Genomic DNA, 19,799 nt, shown 5'->3' on the forward strand with positions numbered 1-19,799 from the left:
GCGCTTCAGTTCGGAAGACTTCACTCACGTCCTTTTTAACTGGATGTGCTCGCAATGGTTGGCTGTGGCCTAACGAGTACAGTGTCTACCTGCAATGCATGCCAAAAACAATGGTCGGGCTCGCTTCTGCAGATTCACCGCAGGGTGAGGTGGTCTCCAAGGGCCAGGGTGTCTCTACTCTGGTGGCTCAAAGTACAGAATCTAACCGCAGGGAAACGGTTCGGCGCCTGGAATTGGATAATTCTCACGGCGGACGCGAGTCTCAGAGGTTGGGGAGCTGTAGTTCAAAATTTTCAGCTCCAGGGTCTCTGGGCGGATCACGAAAGATTGCTGTCTATAAATGTCCTGGAACTCCGGGAAATTTACAGTGCGCTACGACAAGCAGTGCACATGCTGCAGGCTCAGGCTGTTCAGGTGCAGTCAGACAATGCGACGGTGGTCGCATACATCAACAAACAAGGAGGAACGAAAAGCCGCATGGCAATGCAGGAAGTAGCTCGAGTCCTCAATTGGGCCGAGGTGATTTTGTCGGCAGTATTCATTCCGGGAGTGGACAACTGGGAGGCGGATTATCTCAGCTGCCGGGATTTTTATCCAGGATGTGCATTAAATCCAGAAGTGTTTCACATGCTGGTCCAGAAGTAGGGTTACCCGCAAGTGGACCTGATGGCATCTCGCCACAATTATCAAACGCCCCAGTACGTGTCCAGAACGAGAGATCCAAAGGCAGTGGCGGTGGATGCTCTCACAATCAAGTGGCCATACAGTCTCGTGTATCTGTTTCCACCGTTTTCCGCTGTTCCCTCTGTTGCTAAAACGGATCAAAAGAGAGTCCGTCACAGTCATACTAGTGGCGCCTCATTGGCCTCGGAGAGCTTGGTTTTCGGATCTCCGCGGTCTACTCGCGGACGTTCCTTGGCCGCTCCCACTGCGTCCGGACCTGTTACAACAGGGTCCGTTCTTTTTCTCCGATTTAGCGCGGCTGCGTTTGACGGAGTGGCTGTTGAGACAGCCCTCTTAAAAAGAGAGGGCATTCCAGAATAGGTTATACCAACCATGTTACGAGCTAGGAAGCCGGCTACGGCAGCTCATTATTACAGAATTTGGCGTGCCTATATAGGTTGGTGTGAAGTTCGGAAGTTTCCGACATCATCTTTCAAGTTATCCCGTCTTTTGTTATGTCTACAGATGGGGTTAGATGGAGGTCGGCGTTTATCCACACTAAAGGTGCAGATATCTGCGTTGTCAATTTATTTTCAAAGAAGATTGGCTCTATTGCCGTCGGTACACACCTTTATGCAGGGTGTCCTCAAAGTACAGCCTCCATTTCACTCCACTTACTGCGCCTTGGGACTTGAATCTGGGTTTAGAGTTCTTATAGTCTTTTTGTTTTGAACCCTTACAACAAGTGGATATTAAGTTTCTCACTTGGGAAACAATTTCTCTCCTAGCCTTAGCTTCGGCAGGGCGGGTTTCAGTTTTGGGTGCCTTGTCATGCAAGCCACCGTATTTAGTGTTTCATAATGACAGAATGGAATTTTAGACGAATCCCGCTTTCCTGCCAAAAGTAGGGTCCTCTTTTCACATCAATCATCCAATAGTAGTTCCTGTGTTAACAGGAGATTCTGGAATTTTGGTTGTGGTACGCGCATTACGAGTTTATGTATTCCAAACGTCTACAGTTCCTAAGACGGATACGTTGTTATTCTCTATGATGCGGCCAAGATGGGTTGGCCACCTTCTAAGCAGACCTTATCCAGATGGATAAAACTGACCATACGTCAGGCTTACCTTCATGTTAGATTACAGCCGCCTACATCAGTAACAGCTCATTCCACACGTTCTCCGGGAATGTCATGGGCAGCTGGTCGTGGAGTTCTACGACACAGCTTTGCAGTGCGGCTACATGGTCTTCAGTGCACATGTTTGTGCGCTTTTACAGGTTTGATATTTTTGCGGCATCAGCATCTAGCTTTGGCCGTCTAGTGTTACAGGTGCCAAACAGCTCTCCCGCCCAGGGGGGAAACTTTGGTACGTCCCTAGAGTACTCCAGTGACCCCTAGTGGATGAAAAAGAAAATAGGATTTTGGTACTTACCAGGTAAATCCTTTTCTTTGAATCCATAGGGGGCACTGGACGCCCACCCAGAGCAGTTGTTTACCTGGTTGTGGTAAGTGCAGGGAATTTTATGGTAACACACTCTTAACGACTGTTTCAAATTAGAAATTCTATCGGGTTGGTGTCAACTGTTAGTTGTCAGTTTCGTTTTGTGTCAACTTTATTGTTGTCCGTTTTTGGTTATATGTATTTCTCCATTGTCAACCTCTATAGCTCCAGTTCGGCTCAGTAAAAAACACTGAGGTACTCTGGGATATGGAGGGGAGGTATAGTCAAAGTTTAACTATTTAGTGCCTAGTTCCTGTGGAACCGTCCATATCCCTAGAGTACTCCAGTGCCCCCTATGGATTCAAAGAAAAGGATTTACCTGGTAAGTACCAAAATCCTATTTTTATCCTTTGGGTAATCTCAACCCTTTTTGAACCTTAATTCTTTGTAAGGATATTCATATGCCTATCCCAAGCATGTTTAAATTGCTCTACCGTCTTAGCCTCTACCACCCTTGATGGGAGGTTATTCCACTTATTCACTACCCTTTCTGTGAAGTAATTTTTCCTAAATTTACTCTGAACCTGCCTCCCTCCAGTTTCAGTGTATGTTCTCGAGTTCTAGTACTTCTCTTCCTTTGAAGAATGTTTCCCTCCTGAACTTTAAGACCTTTGGTATATTTGAAAGTTTCTATCATGTCCCCCCTTTCCCTTCTCTCCTCCAAACTATACATGTTAAGATCTTTTAGCCTTTCCGGGTAAGTTTTGTGATGTAGGCCATGCACCATTTTAGCTGCCCTTCTTTGTACACTCTCTAATGTATTTATATCCCTCTGGAAATATGGAGGGTAATTCAGAGTTGATCGCAGCAGCAAATTTGTTAGCAGTTGGGCAAAACCATGTGCACTACAGGTTGGGCAGATATAACATTTGCAGAGAGCGTTAGATTTGGGTGGGTTATTTCGTTTCTGTGCAGGGTAAATGGCTGCTTCATTTTTACACTGCAATTTAGATTTCAGTTTGAACACACCCCACCCAAATCTAACTCTCTCTGCACGTTATATCTGCCCCCCCCCCCCCTGCAGTGCACATGGTTTTGCCCAACTGCTAACAAATTTGCTGCTGCGATCAACCCTGAATTACCCCCATGGTCTCCAGAACTGGTCACAGATGGGGCCGTACCAATGACCTATACAGTGGCATTATTACTTATTTTTTCCTGCTACTGATTCATTTCCCTATGCAACCAAACATTTGACTTGCCTTTCTCATTGCTCTGTTACATCGCTTTACTGCCTTTAAATCACTTGAAATAGTGACTCCTAAATCCATTTCCTCCTGTGTAGTTTCCATTATAGTATCCATGATGCTATATTTAGCCTTTGGGTTTTTGAAACCCAAGTGCATGATTTTGCATTTTTTAGCATTAAACTGTAGTTGCCACATTCTTGACCATTTCTCAAGCCTACTTAGGTCATCAATCATTTGTTTTACCCTCCCGGTGTGTCTACCCTGTTGCATATCTTTGTATCATATGCAAAAGGCATAATTTCCCTTCAATACCATATGCAATGTCACCAACAAAGATATTAAAGAGAACTGGTCCAAGTACAGATCCCTGGGGTACTCCACTGGTAACATTTCCCTCCATCTATTGCACTCCATTTACTACAACTGTCTGTTTCCTATCCTGCAACCAGGTTCTTATCCATTTAACTGTTTTATAATCCACCCCTATGCTTTCAAGTTTATTTAGCAGTCTGCGATGTGGGACAGTGTCAAATGCCTTGCTAAAGTCTAGATATGCTACAGCTCCCCCTTAATCTATTATTTTTGTTACAGAGTCAAAAAAGTCAATAAGATTTGTTTGGCATGATCTCCTACCAGTAAATCCATGCTGTTTTGGATCCTGTAAGTTGTTTGATTTAAGATATTCCACAACTCTTTATTTTAATAGTTTTTCCATTACTTTCCCTACTACTGATGTAAGGCTTACTGGGTTGTAGTTACTTGCTTCTTCCTTGCTTCCACTTTTGTGCAGTGGAACTACATTTGCTCTTTTCCAGTCCTCTGGAATGGCACCTGCATTTAGTGACTGGTTAAATAATTCTGTTAAAGGTGTCACCAGCAGATCTTTTAGCTCTTTTAGTATCCATGGGTGTATCCCATCTGGCCCCATTGATTTATCCACTTTTCGTTTTGAAAGCTCCGTTAGAACCTTCTCCTCTGTAAATTTACTTTAATTTACCTTATTTTTATGAATGTCCTTGCAACGTAACTGGGGCCCCTTCCCTTCTCCTTCTGTAGTAAATACTGAGCAAAAATAATTATTTAGGTGATCTGCTATTGCCTTGTCTCCCTCCACCAAATGCTCACTCTCTCTTTAGTCTTATTATTCCTCTATTTGATTTTCTCCTTTCAGTTATATACTTAAAAAAAAGTTTTGCCCCATTTATCTACTGACTGGGCCATTTTCTCCTCAGCTTCTGCATTTGCACGTCTGATCACTTTCTTAGCATCCTTCCGTGTATTGTCATTATTTTGAGTCTGTATTTACTAAAAGCCATCTTTTTTGGTTGTCATGATCAATCTTAAACTCTGAAAAGAGGCCAAACAAATTAATGGAGTAAGAATGGCTGGGATAGAGGTGAAGGGGGGGTCATAAATAAAAAGCAACATATTATCCGCAAATAGTGCAACCTAGAGGGAATGGTGGGCAATATGGATACTGTGAAATTCAGGTAAGTTGCAAAGGGCAATCACTAAAGGTTCAAGTGCCAATGCAAATAAAAGTGGGAAGAGGGGGCAACCTTGTCTGGTGCCTCTGCCTAGGGGTATAGGAGCCGACAGGTAGCCATTACAAATAATTCTAGACTATGAGTTGTGATATAGTATAAGTAGAAGGGAGATTAATTGGTCAGAGAAGCCAGATTTATTAAGGGTGTTAAATAAATGATCACAGGAAACTAGATCGAATGCTTTCTCAGCAACAAGTGATAATAAATAGGAAACATTAGGATCTGCAGTGGAAAGCTGCAATAACCTTGCAGATGTTGGCCAAGGAATGCCTGCCGACTATGAAGCCCGTCTTGTCCGAATGAATAACCCCAGGAAGCAGGTATTTTATTCTGTCTTGCCATAAACTTCGTGAACAGTTTATAGTCCACGTTGAGTAGAGATATAGGTCTATGTGAGCCAGGTAGGTGGAGGTTCCTGCCCGGTTTAGGCAATAAGCGAATAATAGCACCCGTAAAATATTTGGCCATAGAGGGAGCAGAAAGTAGGGCATTAAAAACCGAAACTAGAGGATCTATGCGCTTTGGTGACAGTATTTTGTAATACTCCCCAGAGAATCCATCCGGATTAGGGGACTTCACAGGTTTAAGATGTTTTATAGCAGCCTCAATTTCCTGGGATGTGAACGGGGCACAGAGGGATGACCGTGACTCCGCCGGAATGGAGGGGGTAGTAATAGATTCCCAAAAAGAAAATTCACCAGAGATATTCCTGGGTGGTTGGGTATAAATATCGCTATAAAAATTTTGCAACAAAGAGGCAACAACTTTGCCAGTGGAGGCATATGTGCCATCAGGTCGCTGATAAGAGATGGGACAGAAGAGGACTTCTCTAAATTGGATAGTAAGCGACCGGTTTTATTACCGAATCTGTAAAACCTGTGATCTTTGTAAAATGTGTGCCTATCACCTAAACAGGACCATAAAACTTGTGTTTTGCCAAAACAAAGTTAGATTTGGTACCAGGAGTCGGGGTGGTTTTATAAGCTTGGTATGCTGCCGTTAATTGAGATTGCAGTAGTTTATATGAGGAAATACGGTCCTTCTTTACCTGGGAGATATATTTGATTATACGCTCCCTAATTACAGCCTTAGAGGTCTGCCAAAATAAAATGGGGAGGATTCTAGTATGGAAAGATTATCAAGTCTGAACTCCTCCCAAAATAAATCAAGTTTATTATGAATTCCTAAAAAAGAGGCAAAATAAGAAGGAAATTGCCATAGTTTATAAGAACTTACATCTAAAGAAGAAGAGAAGGATAAACAGATAACGGAGTGGTCTGAGAGGAACAGGAATGTGCATCAAGTATATGTGAAAATATGGAGTCTGACACAAGAATGTAGTCTATTCGTGAGTGGACCATGAGCGGCAGATAGACATGTGAAATCCCGCTCAACAGGGTGTAGGGCCCTCCATGCATCAGTTAGTAATAACTGTTCAGTAAGATAAGGGATACCGACCCTGGGAGGCGATCTTCTAGGTGTAATAGAATTGGAGTACATATATGAGGAGGAAACCATATTAAAGTCACCCCCCAAAACTAACCGGTTAGACATAAATGGGGCCAGTTTATTCAAAATCATGGAAAAGAATGGGGTGGAATGGGAATTATATTAGAAAAAGTGTATTGAGAGACATAAAGGTTGAGGTCTACCAGGAGATACCTGCTTTCAGGGTCAGTATCAGTATGTACTACTTCTATAGCAAGGCACTTCCTTGCCAGGAGAACAACCCCCCCTAGCCTTTAAAGTACAGTATAAGGGGCTGCTGCAAGGACCGTCCATCCAAGGGTGGACAACTTATTTATTTCTGGAAGCCGCAAATAGGTTTCTTGTAATAGCACTGTTACAGAGTAATTTCCTTATATCCATTTTAGAGACATGTATTATATTTTACTATTATACAAATAATTAAACTGGTAACATTGATTTCTTCAGCCAGGCCTAATTAACATATCTATACAAGTGGCCTGGCCTAGTTAGCATTTAAATAACCAAGCTGAGCTCACTGATACAGCTTTCACACACTTCCTGTAGAAGACACACCCACAAGTTGAATGTATTACATGAACAGCTGAGAAAACAGTCCTCTCTCTTCAGACCCACACACTGGCACACACACAGCTACAGAGCTCTCGGAACCATGGGCCTTGATACGCCTGGGATGCTTGGAGGCCTTTCCTCATAATGGCTAAGTATCATTCTCTCTAAATTACATAGATAAATGGAATAGCGTAGCTAAATATTTGTTTTATATTTACGTTTATGATTTAGGATTGTGCTGGTTTGTGAATAGCATATCTTGTTAATCATACGGTTACTTGATTTATATGTGTTTTGTAGCAATGGCATGCTGGGATGTGTGGTCATCTGGTCTTGTAATGGCTCATATAGCATGGACAGTATGCAAGATACTGTGTCGTTTCTTGGGATGTTTGAATAAATTGGTTAAGTTGGATTGGAATCGAGGGATATAATTTGATGGCTTGGATTGTGAAATCAGCACCTATGTAATGTCATTCAAGATGGTTATTGCCATGTGCTTGAACCTGGAAACAAAGGATGGTGGCATTGTTATAGTTTTGTAATGTGAAAACTATAACCATATGCTGAAATCAGTGTTTTTGGATTGGACGTGGAATATAATTAGTTGGATTGAAAAGTGCCTGAATGAGTTAGTTAATTCATACAAAAATGGTTGCTGCCATGCGGCTTCTGGCATCCCTTTTTGAACCATGTGTTACAGACTTTGGAATCATGGTAGTTTTCCCAAAATGGAGTCTAGCTTCTGTCCCATGCGGTCTGTGGACCATGCAGTCACATGCTGCCCCTCCCCCCACATACACTCTCACACACATACATACATAAACCAAAACCAATCCCCTTAGATGTTTCTTCAGATAGATATTTTTCCAATATCTATCAATAAACCTAGGGTTTCATTTTATGGAATCTGTGATTTATCCGAGTGCTTGGAGTAATATCTCCCCAGTAATTAATATACACACACACAACACACATACATACATTTCTCACACTTCTTTCATACTATTTCTTTCTTATATAGTTTGAACTTGTGAAAATATTCTATGGTGACTTGCATTGTATTTGACCAGTACTGTTTAATGATAAAAGTGAATTCTATGAGTAGCAATTGTTTGTTGAAGTACATTCTTATTTTACATTCTATATGACTGGCGTGCATTCTTCCATGAATAGAATATTCCTAATGATTTAAAGATATATATGTCTAGATGCAACCTCTGCGGGTTTGTTATTAAAAGGTACACAATTAGTGATTAATGATTATTATAAATCACTAAAAGGTTAAAATTATACATTTGCTTCAAAGATATGAAATATAGTAATATAATACAAACAATAGGGACAGACAGAGAAAAGGAAGAGGGAATAGAAGAGAATAAATGACCCCTTATCAAGCACCAAGTCTAAATGCAACTTATTTAAAAATAGTAGGAGCTTTTTTCATTTAATTGGGGAATGAATACCCCCCACCACCCCCTATTCCAAGAGCCTACCTTAATCGATGCCGTATATATCACAAAACACATAAAATAAACAATTGACTCAGAGTTCCTGGTAATCAAAACAGTAAAACACAGGGCGGGAAAGAAAGGGAAGGGGGGGGGGAGCAGTAGGGGAGGAGCGTAAAGTATACTCCAACAACAAGTCTAAGAAAAATAACTTCACAATTCGCATTTCTGAGAAAAAAAACAGAGTTCAAATTCTTGAAAGGAAGAGCTCCCTGCCTAATCCGCCTTAACTAAGAATGTATAAGAGGGAGGAATAATCCCTCCCAAAACCAAGTCAGTGACCGATATAAAAACAACAAAAAAGACATTATGGCCACAAAAAGCAAAAACACTTGGAAAAGGACAAAAATATAATATAATGCTACATCTCCTGAGTCGAGATAAAAATAAAATAGCATTCCGCGTAGCAATATAGCGATCAGCATATAACAGATAATATGACAACAATAAACGGGAAAATAGAGGGGTAGACATAAATACGTAGCCGGTACTTCAGCACAACGGAGTACGCCATAGCGTGGTCAATGGTAAGAATGCTACGAAGAACCGGCAAGCAAACAAGTCCGAGTAGAACCCCTTTAGGTGTAAGGAGGCAGCAGGAAGAGAGTTTGTGGAAGCAAATCGCAGACCGTGGAGAGTCTGACATGACAAGAAAGCAGGAGTCAGTGTCCGATATCGCCTTCCGCCACAGGATGAACATGCTCCTGTAGAAATGCAGCTGCATCATCAGCTGAAGTAAAATCCTTGAAGGATGAACTGTTGAAGATTCTTAGACGAGCCTGGTGAAGGTGGGCGAGCCCATTCCTCCCCCCCCCCCCCTCCCCCGGAGCTAACTGCTAGCATACTGGGGTAAATGCTTTGCGGATCCTTGTCAATTCAGGGCAAAAATCCAGGAAAACAAGAAGTTTGGTATCATTCCACATAAGATCCCTCTTTCGTTGAGAGGTGGACCATATGGTCTCCTTATGTATATAGGTCAGGCATTTGAACAATACGACACGAGGTCTAGAAGAAAAATCACGAAGCTGTCCCGTACGGTGGGCTCGTTCAATCACAAGATCCGAACAGATGCCTCGAATTTCAAGTAGTTCAGACAGGGTCAATTTCAAGAAATTATATAAGGCCGGTGCTTTAAGAGATTCTGGCAGCCCCACTACCCTCAAGTTGTTCTTGCGGGAATGTTTCTGCAAATCGTCCAGTTTTGCCCAGACCTGCATATCAGATTGTTTCAGCTGCGCAATTAAATCTTGCATGGATGAAATGGCTTGGTAATTTTCTCCAGCAGTATGTTCAACTGCCAATACCTGCTTGGCCAGCGGTTTACACTGGCTCTTAATGTCAGTAACTGCCTGTTGCAGAGCAGCTGCATGAAATGTGGCTTGTTCCTTTAACATGGACTGCACTGTCTCCCTCACAGCCTGCACAGCATCAGCATAGGTGAGGGTAGAAGAGGGTAGGGAAGTGGGGGCATGGTGTGCCTTAGCTGGGGCTGTAGAAGGTGGCTGGACCTTAATGGGAGCTGCAGAAGGTAAGAGTACCTGGGGGAGGCTGATAGTGGATGCCTCCGTTCCCGGGTCTGTCGCGGCGGCCATCTTCTGAGGCGCGTTGCGGTCCCTTTCCAGGCGCGGGTGTTTGCCGGGCATCTGGCTGGACAAAAATGTGTCCATACGGTGCCCGGGGTGTTGCTGCAGCTTAACGGGAGGTCGTTGGACTGGGTGGGTGGACCGGAGAGGCCCTAGCAGGGTATAGTAGGCGGACGGCACCGGAGATGAGGGGGAAGCCGCCTCACATCAGCCGCGCCGGAACCGGAAGTCCTCATAGGAAAGTTTAATACTTCTAGTTAGAAGCATGTGAATATTTATTAAACCCTGAAACTGTCTCCTCCTGGCTCAGTTTGAGGTTGAATGCATCAATCAAGTTTTGTTGCCTAAAAAGAAGAAAATAAGATTTTTGTTAAAAGGATGCCCATACGTTTACACTTTGCACTTGTCACGCATGATTTTATTTATTTTTCACCTGTAGTTAGAATGTGCAGAAATGTTATGTGAGATTGTACCCAGTAGACTTACCACTTTAATTCAAGGGGGAGGAGCTCTAGACTGCACACCCTAGCTGCTTGTAATGACAGATGCTACCTTGCTGAGATTTACAGTACTACACATTGAAAAAAGGGGATGCAGATACACTATGCAATCATTACTCCTCCAGATTTAAATAAATATTACAATTAAATATCATATAAGAGGTTGTGAACACTGTGACTGAGCCGGGAACGATCACCTCCAACCAGTGACGGGACGTCAGGTACATCTGTCACAGAGTCATCACTGGGGCTGACAAGACCACTCAAAAACCATCAGAGTGTGTCTGAGTGCTGCAGGAGTCCCCAGTGTAATGATCCATCTCCAGAGAATCTGCAGTAACGGATAAGCACCAGCAGAGGGAGGCGATCTAAGGGATCAGTGGAATTTACTCTGAGGTGGAGGTGACGCAACTGATTAAATCCATATGGTAATCACCTATTTCAATATACTAGTGTGTGCACACATTATTTAAACCATCATATAAAGCTGAGACTCATGAACACGTATGGAGTTTGAAGATAGACCAGTCTGGTTTAAATTTAGTCCAGAGGACACTATAAATAACGGGCTATTATAGCCCAGTGGACGTTATAATTAAACAGCTGTTTTTCACTGGATGCAAGTATCAGCCTCGCTAATTCTCAGTACTATTTATACTAGTCTTTTTTAGATTTTTTTTTATAATCATGTGTTATGCAATTGCCACATCTAATATGTATTGATGAAGTATGTATATGTGATAGCTATCCATGGATTTATTTTAATGTTTTTTTGAGAATAATTAATTCTGTTAGTGAATAATATCTGTCTCTTTGATTTGGTGCAGACAGCGCACTATTTTCTCACGGGGTTTTTCCCATTCCCTGTGTTTATCGTAGTGGGTTTTTTTTTGTAAGGGGTACAATTACCTTTATAAATAGGGGCAGCAGCCTGCACCATCATTTAATCTCCTTCTCCTGCTGGTCACTGGCGCCTGGAAGTGTGTACATTTCTCCTATACACATTTAGTGTGGGGATAATTGTGCACACATACGTAGGTGACACCTCTTTATCAGGCAAGTCCCTAAAATTCTATGGGTTCACATCTGAAGCGCAGGACACCCCCCAAACCAGCACACCCAAAACCCACCCCACACAACACAAATTAAAGATAGCAGTGAAGTGTTATAAAATATCACATAAGTGAAAGCAGCTACTCAGTATTCGGGGTCTTACAAGAGTGAACAGTATGTGAAAAAATATATATAGATTAAAAAACAAGCACATTTATATAAATGTTTATATAAGTGTTATGTGGTGATGCCCTGAAGTGGCCCAGCTAGAGCATCTCACAGAGCTCCACGCCACAATGCTCACCCCACAACTGCACTGCTCCCCAGATGTGAACCCCTAGAAAAGTACTTGCCGAAAAAGATGTGCCCTGGACGTTGGTAGGTAAGCCCATGTATTTGGCCAAATTTATGGTAACAATCTCTCATATGATATTTAACTGGTAATATTTACTGTATTTCTATTTTGAGCAGTAATGATTGCATAGTGCACCTGCATCCCCTTTTTTCTATGTGTACCACTTGGAGTCAACCATGCAAGTAAATATTAGGGATCCAAGCAATTACATACAATTGTTTATTACCAAAGCGCATTACATAAATCAATGTTCTTAGCTCATTTTGTGTAATTGCTTGAGGTTTGATAAACCTTATTGGAATGCTGTTGAAGAATTACAAAGCTACGAAGACTCCAGTTTGCTGGTACATACCACTGAGCTGGGCCAACTGCACTAGGTCATCACAGGTGGTGATCTTTTCTACCATTCCTGCATCTGAATATTTATGGTATCCGAACTATAGATCTATACTAAAAAGGTCTACAGTCAAATAGGTCTACCACTATTGGTAGACATGCATTAGGTCGACAGGGTCAGAAGGTCGACACACTTTTTTTCTTTCTTTTTTTTTTTCACTTTTTTTTCCAACTTTTTCATACTTTTACCATCCACCTGGCCTACGATTGGGAATAGTAACCTGGCCGAAGCATTGCGAGCGAACGTGGTACATTAATGGGGCTTGTCTATGGCAAAAAAGTGACAAAACAACCACCCCAACCAAAAATAAAATTATCTACCGGTTTTTGTGTTTTGACTATTTATATGTTGACCCTTTTGACCTAATGCATGTCTACCATTAGTGGTAGACCCAATATTTATTTGGTCCCAAAGTATCAGATTTTAAATGTCTGTTTTTGTCTTAGTAAATTGTGTTTAAAAAGTTGAATTGAAGAGTTAAATTAAAATACACAGGTATTTTTTCCATGAATTACTGTACCTTTTTAAAAAAAATATTTGTTCTCCTTTTAATGGGTCAGCTTATCTTTTGACAATTCCCTGTTTACCTGCTATTGTAACAAAATATGTTCCCTTTCTCCTGCACTAGCAGTTGCTATGCATTATTTTCCAGTGTGACTTGTGATTGTGGAATTAGTCCACCTTGTTAAGACCATACATAGAAGCTGCATAGAAGCGGTCTGGTCCGCTTTATTGTAGAGAATGACGGGTGTGGTTTATCAAATCGACAGTATCTAGGTCGACAATGTTTAGGTCGACCACTATAGGTCGACAGTCACTAGGTCGACATGGATGGAAGGTCGACAGGGTTTCTAGGTCTAAAGGTCGACATGAGGATTTTTTTTTTTATGTCGTTTTCTTCGTAGGGTGACCGGGATCCCAAATTAGTGCACCGCGTCCCCTCGCATGGCTCGCGCTTCGGGCATGGTGCCTTCGCTCCGCTACCGCTTTGCTCGGCACAGATTACCGTTCCAATCGTAGTCCACGTGGATCGTTAAGTATGATAAAATTCAAAAAAAGAAAAAATGTGAAAAACTCATGTCGACCTTTAGACATGTCGACCTAGAAACCCTGTCGACCTAGTGACTGTCGACCTATAGTGGTCGACCTAAACATTGTCGACCTAGATACTGTCGATCTTCAGACCGGATCCCAGAATGACAGATACTTTCTGCACTAAAAAAAAAATCACAATGTAATCAGTCTTCCTACTTCATCTAATATGGGTGGGAAGGGGTTATTACTAGGAGGAGGATTAGGTTATAAGAGTGTTGACCAGACGTGGTCAACCATTTTAAAACTACTGGGTAACTGGGATGTAACAGTTGTATTCTAGTGTGGGTTTCAACACCTAAACCATCTCAGATCTAGTTAAGTTGTTTAGTTAAAAAGACTAGCCCTTGCAAATACTATAATTATGTTTCTCTGACGTCCTAGTGGATGCTGGGAACTCCGTAAGGACCATGGGGAATAGCGGCTCCGCAGGAGACTGGGCACAACTAAAGAAAGCTTTAGGACTACCTAGTGTGCACTGGCTCCTCCCTCTATGACCCTCCTCCAGACCCCAGTTAGAATCTTGTGCCCGGCTGAGCTGGATGCACACTAGGGGCTCTCCTGAGCTCCTAGAAAAGAAAGTATATATTTAGGTTTTTTATTTTCAGTGAGATCTGCTGGCAACAGACTCACTGCAGCGAGGGACTAAGGGGAGAAGAAGCGAACCTACCTGCTTGCAGCTAGCTTGGGCTTCTTAGGCTACTGGACACCATTAGCTCCAGAGGGATCGAACACAGGGCCCGACCTCGATCGTCCGGTCCCGGAGCCGCGCCGCCGTCCCCCTTACAGAGCCAGAAGCAAGAAGATGGTCCTGGAAATCAGCGGCAGAAGACTTCGGTCTTCACCAAGGTAGCGCACAGCACTGCAGTTGTGCGCCATTGCTCCTCATGCACACCTCACACTCCGGTCACTGATGGGTGCAGGGCGCTGGGGGGGGCGCCCTGAGCAGCAATATTATACACCTTGGCTGGCAAATCTACACAATATATAGTCATAGAGGCTGTATATATGTGTAAAATACCCCTGCCAGAGATCCATATAAAAGCGGGAGAAGTCCGCCGAAAAAGGGGCGGAGCTATCTCCCTCAGCACACTGGCGCCATTTTCTCTTCACAGTGCAGCTGGAAGACAGCTCCCCAGGCTCTCCCCTGTAGTTTTCAGGCTCAAAGGGTTAAAAAGAGAGGGGGGGCACTAAATTTAGGCGCAATATTGTGTATACAAGCAGCTAATGGGAAAAATCACTCAGTTATAGTGTTAATCCCTGCATTATATAGCGCTCTGGTGTGTGCTGGCATACTCTCTCTCTGTCTCCCCAAAGGACTTTGCGGGGTCCTGTCCTCAGTCAGAGCATTCCCTGTGTGTGTGCGGTGTGTCGGTATGGCTGTGTCGACATGTTTGATGAGGAAGGTTGCGTGGAGGCGGAGCAGATGCCGATAAATGTGTTGTCGCCCCCTGTGGGGCCGACACCAGAGTGGATGGATAGGTGGAAGGTATAACCGACAGTGTCAACTCCTTACATAAAAGGCTGGATGACGTAACAGCTGTGGGACAGCCGGCGCCTGCCCAGGCGTCTCAAAGGCCATCAGGGGCTCAAAAAACGCCCGCTACCTCAGATGGCAGACACAGATGTCGACACGGAGTCTGACTCCAGTGTCGACGAGGTTGAGACATATACATAATCCACTAGGAACATCCGTTGCATGATCTCGGCAATGAAAAATGTGTTACACATTTCTGACATTAACCCAAGTACCACAAAAAAGGGGTTTTATGTTTGGGGAGAAAAAGCAGCCAGTGTTTTGTTCCCCCATCAGATGAGTGAATGAAGTGTGTGAAGAAGCGTGGGTTCCTCCGATAAGAAACTGGTATATTCTAAAAAGTTACTGATGGCGTACCCTTTCCCGCCAGAGGATAGGTCACGTTGGGAGATATCCCCTAGGGTGGATAAGGCGCTCACACGCTTGTCAAAAAAGGTGGCACTGCCGTCTTAGGATAAGGCCACTTGAAGGAGCCTGCTGATAAAAAGCAGGAGGATATCCTGAAGTCTGTATATACACACTCAGGTACTATACTGAGACCTGCAATTGCCTCAGCATGGATAGGGCTGCTGCAGCATGGTCTGTTACCCTGTCAGGACAGGGATGCTATAACCATAGAGCATATTAAAGACGTCGTCTTATATATGAGGGATGCACAGAGGGATATTTGCCGGCTGGCATCCAGAATTAATGCAATGTCCATTCTGCCAGGAGGGTATTAGGGACCCGGCAATGGACAGGTAATGCTAACTTTAAAAGGCACATTGAGATTCTGCCTTATAAGGGTGAGGAATTGTTTGGGGATGGTCTCTGGGACCTCGTATCCACAGCAACAGCTGGGAAGAAATTTTTTTACCTCGGGTTTCCTCACAGCCTAAGAAAGCACCGTATTATCAGGTACAGTCCTTTCGGCTTCAGAAAAGCAAGCGGGTCAAAGGCGCTTCCTTTCTGCACAGAGACAAGGGAAGAGGGAAAAAGCTGCACCAGACAGCCAGTTCCCAGGATCAAAAATCTTCCCCCGCTTCCTCTGAGTCCACCACATGACGCTGAGGCTCCACAGGGGGAGCCAGGTGCGGTGGGGGCGCATCTCGGGAATTTCAGCGACCAGTGGGCTCGCTCACAGGTGGATCCCTGGGTTCTGCAAGTAGTATCACAGGGATACAAGCTGGAGTTCGAGGCGACTCCCCCTCGCCGTTACCTCAGATCAGCCTTGCCTGCTGCCCTCGGAGAAAAGGGAGGTAGTACTGGCTTAAATTCACAAGCTGTACTTCCAGCAGGTGATAATCAAGGTACCCCTCCTCCAACAAGGCCGGGGTTACTATTCCAAAATGTTTGTGGTACCGAAACCAGACGGTTCGGTGAGACCCATTCTAAAATTGAAATACTTGAACACTTATATACGTAGGTTCAAGTTCAAAATGGAATCGCTCAGGGCGGTTATTGCAAGCCTGGACGAAGGGGATTACATGGTATCACTGGACATCAAGGATGCTTACCTGCATGTCCCCATTTACCCTCCTCACCAGGAGAACCTCAAAATTGTGGTACAGGACTGTCATTACCAATTCCAGACGTTGCCGTTGGTCTGTTCCCGGCACCGAGGGTTTTTACCAAGGTAATGGCCGAAATGATGATACTTCTTCGAAAAAAGGGAGTTATAATTATCCCGTACTTGGACGATCTCCTTATAAAGGCGGGGTCCAGGGAGCAGTTGTTGGTCGGAGTAGCACTATCTCGGGAAGTGCTACAACAGCACGGCTGGATTCTGAATATTCCAAAGTCGCAGCTGGTTCCTACGACGCGTCTACTGTTCCTGGGTATGGTTCTGGACACAGAAAAGGAAAAAGTGTTTCTCCCGGAGGAGAAGGCCAAGGAGTTGTCATCTCTAGTCAGAGACCTCCTAAAACAAATACAGGTGTCGGTGCATCAATGCACGCGAGTCCTGGGAAAGATGGTAGCTTCTTACGAAGAAATTCCATTCGGCAGGTTCCATGCAAGGATCTTCCAGTGGGATCTGTTGGACAAGTGGTCCGGGTCTCATCTTCAGATGCATCGGCTGATAACCCTGTCTCCGAGGGCCAGTGTGTCGCTGTTGTGGTGACTGCAGAGTGCTCATCTGCTAGAGGGCCGCAGATCCGGCATACAGGACTGGGTCCTGGTGACCACGGATGCCAGCCTTCGAGGCTGGGGGGCAGTCACACAGGGAAGAAACTTCCAAGGACTATGGTCGAGTCAGGAGACTTCCCTACACATAAATATTCTGGAACTAAGGGCCATTTACAATGCCCTAAGCCAGGCTAGACCCCTGCTTCAACACCAGCCGGTGCTGATCCAGTCAGACAACATCACGGCGGTCGCCCATGTAAAACCAGCAGGGCGGCACAAGAAGCAGGATGGCGATGGCAGAAGCCACAAGGATTTTCCGATGGGCGGAAAATCATGTGTTAGCACTGTCAGCAGTGTTCATTCCCAGAGTGGACAACTGGGAAGCAGACTTTCTCAGCAGGTACGACCTCCACCCGGGAGGGTGGGGACTTCATCCAGAAGTCTTCCAAATGATTGTACACCATTGGGAAAGGCCACAGGTGGACATGATGGCGTCCCGCCTAAACAAAAAGCTAAAAAGATATTGCGCCAGGTCAAGGGACCCTCAGGCGATAGCTGTGAACGCTCTGGTAACACCGTGGGTGTACCAGTCGGTGTATGTGTTCCCTCCTCTGCCTCTCATACCCAAGGTACTGAGAATAATAAGAAGGAGAGGAGTAAGAACTATACTCATGGTTCCGGATTGGCCAAGAAAAGCTTGGTACCCAGAACTTCAAGAAATGATCTCAGAGGACCCATGGCCTCTGCCGCTCAGACAGGACCTGCTGCAGCAGGGGCCCTGTCTGTTCCAAGACCTACCGCGGCTGCGTTTGACGGCATGGCGGTTGAACACCGGATCCTAAAGGAAAAAGGCATTCTGGAGGAAGTCATTCCTATGCTGATTAAAGCTAGGAAAGATGTGATCGCAAAACATTATCACCGCATATGGCGAAAATATGTTGCTTGGTGTGAGGCCAGGAAGGCCCCAACGGAGGAATTTCAACTGGGTCGATTTCTGCACTTCCTACAGTCAGGAGTGACTATGGGCCTAAAATTGGGTTCCATTAAGGTCCAGATTTCGGCTCTGTACATTTTCTTCCGAAAAGAACTGGCTTCACTGCCTGAAGTTCCGACTTTTGTTAAGGGAGTGCTGCATATTCAGCCCCCGTTTGTGCCTCCAGGGGCACCGTGGGATCTCAACGTGGTGTTGGATTTCCTGAAGTCGCATTGGGTTGAGCCACTTAAATTCGTAGAGCTAAAATACCTCACGTGGAAAGTGGTCATGCTGTTGGCATTGGCGTCGGCCAAGCGTGTATCAGAATTGGCGGCTTTGTCAGGAAAAAGCCCTTATCTGATTTTCATATGGATAGGGCGGACTTGAGGACTCGTTCCCAATTCCTTCCTAAGGTGGTATCAGCTTTTCATGTGAACCAACCTATTCTGGTGCCTGCGGCTACTTGGGACTTGGAGGACTCCAAGTTACTGGACGTAGTCAGGGCCCTGAAAATATATGTTTCCAGGACGGCTGGAGTCAGGAAAACTGACTCGCTATTTATCCTGTATGCACCCAACAAGCTGGGTGCTCCTGCTTCTAAGCAGACTATTGCTCGCTGGATCTGTAGCACGATTCAACTTGCACATTTTGCGGCTGGACTGCCGCACCCTAAATCTGTAAAAGCCCATTCCACGAGGAAAGTGGGCTCTTCTTGGGCGGCTGTCCGAGGGGTCTCGGCTTTACAACTTTGCCGAGCTGTTACTTGGTCGGGTTCAAACACTTTTGCAAGAGTCTACAAGTTTGATACCCTGGCTGAGTTTGCTCATTCGGTGCTGCAGAGTCATCCGCACTCTCCCGCCTGTTTGGGAGCTTTGGTATAATCCCCATGGTCCTTACGGAGTTCCCAGCATCCACTAGGACGTCAGAGAAAATAAGATTTTACTCACCGGTAAATCTATTTCTCGTAGTCCGTAGTGGATGCTGGGCGCCCATCCCAAGTGCGATTGTCTGCAATACTTGTATATAGTTATTGCCTATCTAAAGGGTTATTGTTATGAGCCATCTGTTAGTGAGGCTCAGTTATATTTCATACTGTTAACTGGGTATAATATCACGAGTTATATGGTGTGATTGGTGTGGCTGGTATGAGTCTTACCCGGGATTCGGGCACAGTATCCTAACTGAGGTCTGGAGGAGGGTCATAGAGGGAGGAGCCAGTGCACACCAGGTAGTCCTAAAGCTTTCTTTAGTTGTGCCCAGTCTCCTGCGGAGCCGCTATTCCCCATGGTCCTTACGGAGTTCCCAGCATCCACTACGGACTACGAGAAATAGATTTACCGGTGAGTAAAATCTTATTTTTCTCCTGCTGCTGAGGGAAAACAGGCTACCAGTATGATTAGTCGCTCCCACAAGCTGCAAAGCATTAGTTTACTGAACAGGAAGATTATTATTTTCAAGTGCTCATGAAAGGGAAGATATGACACGTGATATATTGTTTTTCACTTTAGACAGTTGGGGTGGCGCCTGGCTGTTGCTGCCTCTTCCACAGACTCTAGTAGTGTATTGAGAGAAGAGAGGGAAAGGAACTCTGCAGCAAAGGGCCCATTATATCCCAAAGTTGATAAGCAGACCTGTAGGAGGGTGGCATGTGTTTTCTCTCTCTCTCTCTCTCTCTCTCTCTCTCTCTCCATTTTTTAGTTCTGTCTTTTGCACAGGCATGGTCTTGTCTATTTGCATTTTAGAATTTTA

The 19,799-nt window shown here is 44.4% G+C and overlaps 1 protein-coding gene across 5 annotated transcripts in view; it reads left to right on the forward strand.

Annotated features, from left to right (window-relative positions):
* Positions 1 to 19,799, forward strand: part of TOPAZ1 (testis and ovary specific TOPAZ 1) — a 627,583-nt gene that overhangs the window by 380,818 nt on the left and 226,966 nt on the right. The window lies entirely within an intron of this gene.

The sequence above is a fragment of the Pseudophryne corroboree genome, chromosome 5 (assembly GCF_028390025.1).
Source record: "Pseudophryne corroboree isolate aPseCor3 chromosome 5, aPseCor3.hap2, whole genome shotgun sequence".
Taxonomy (NCBI): domain Eukaryota; kingdom Metazoa; phylum Chordata; class Amphibia; order Anura; family Myobatrachidae; genus Pseudophryne; species Pseudophryne corroboree.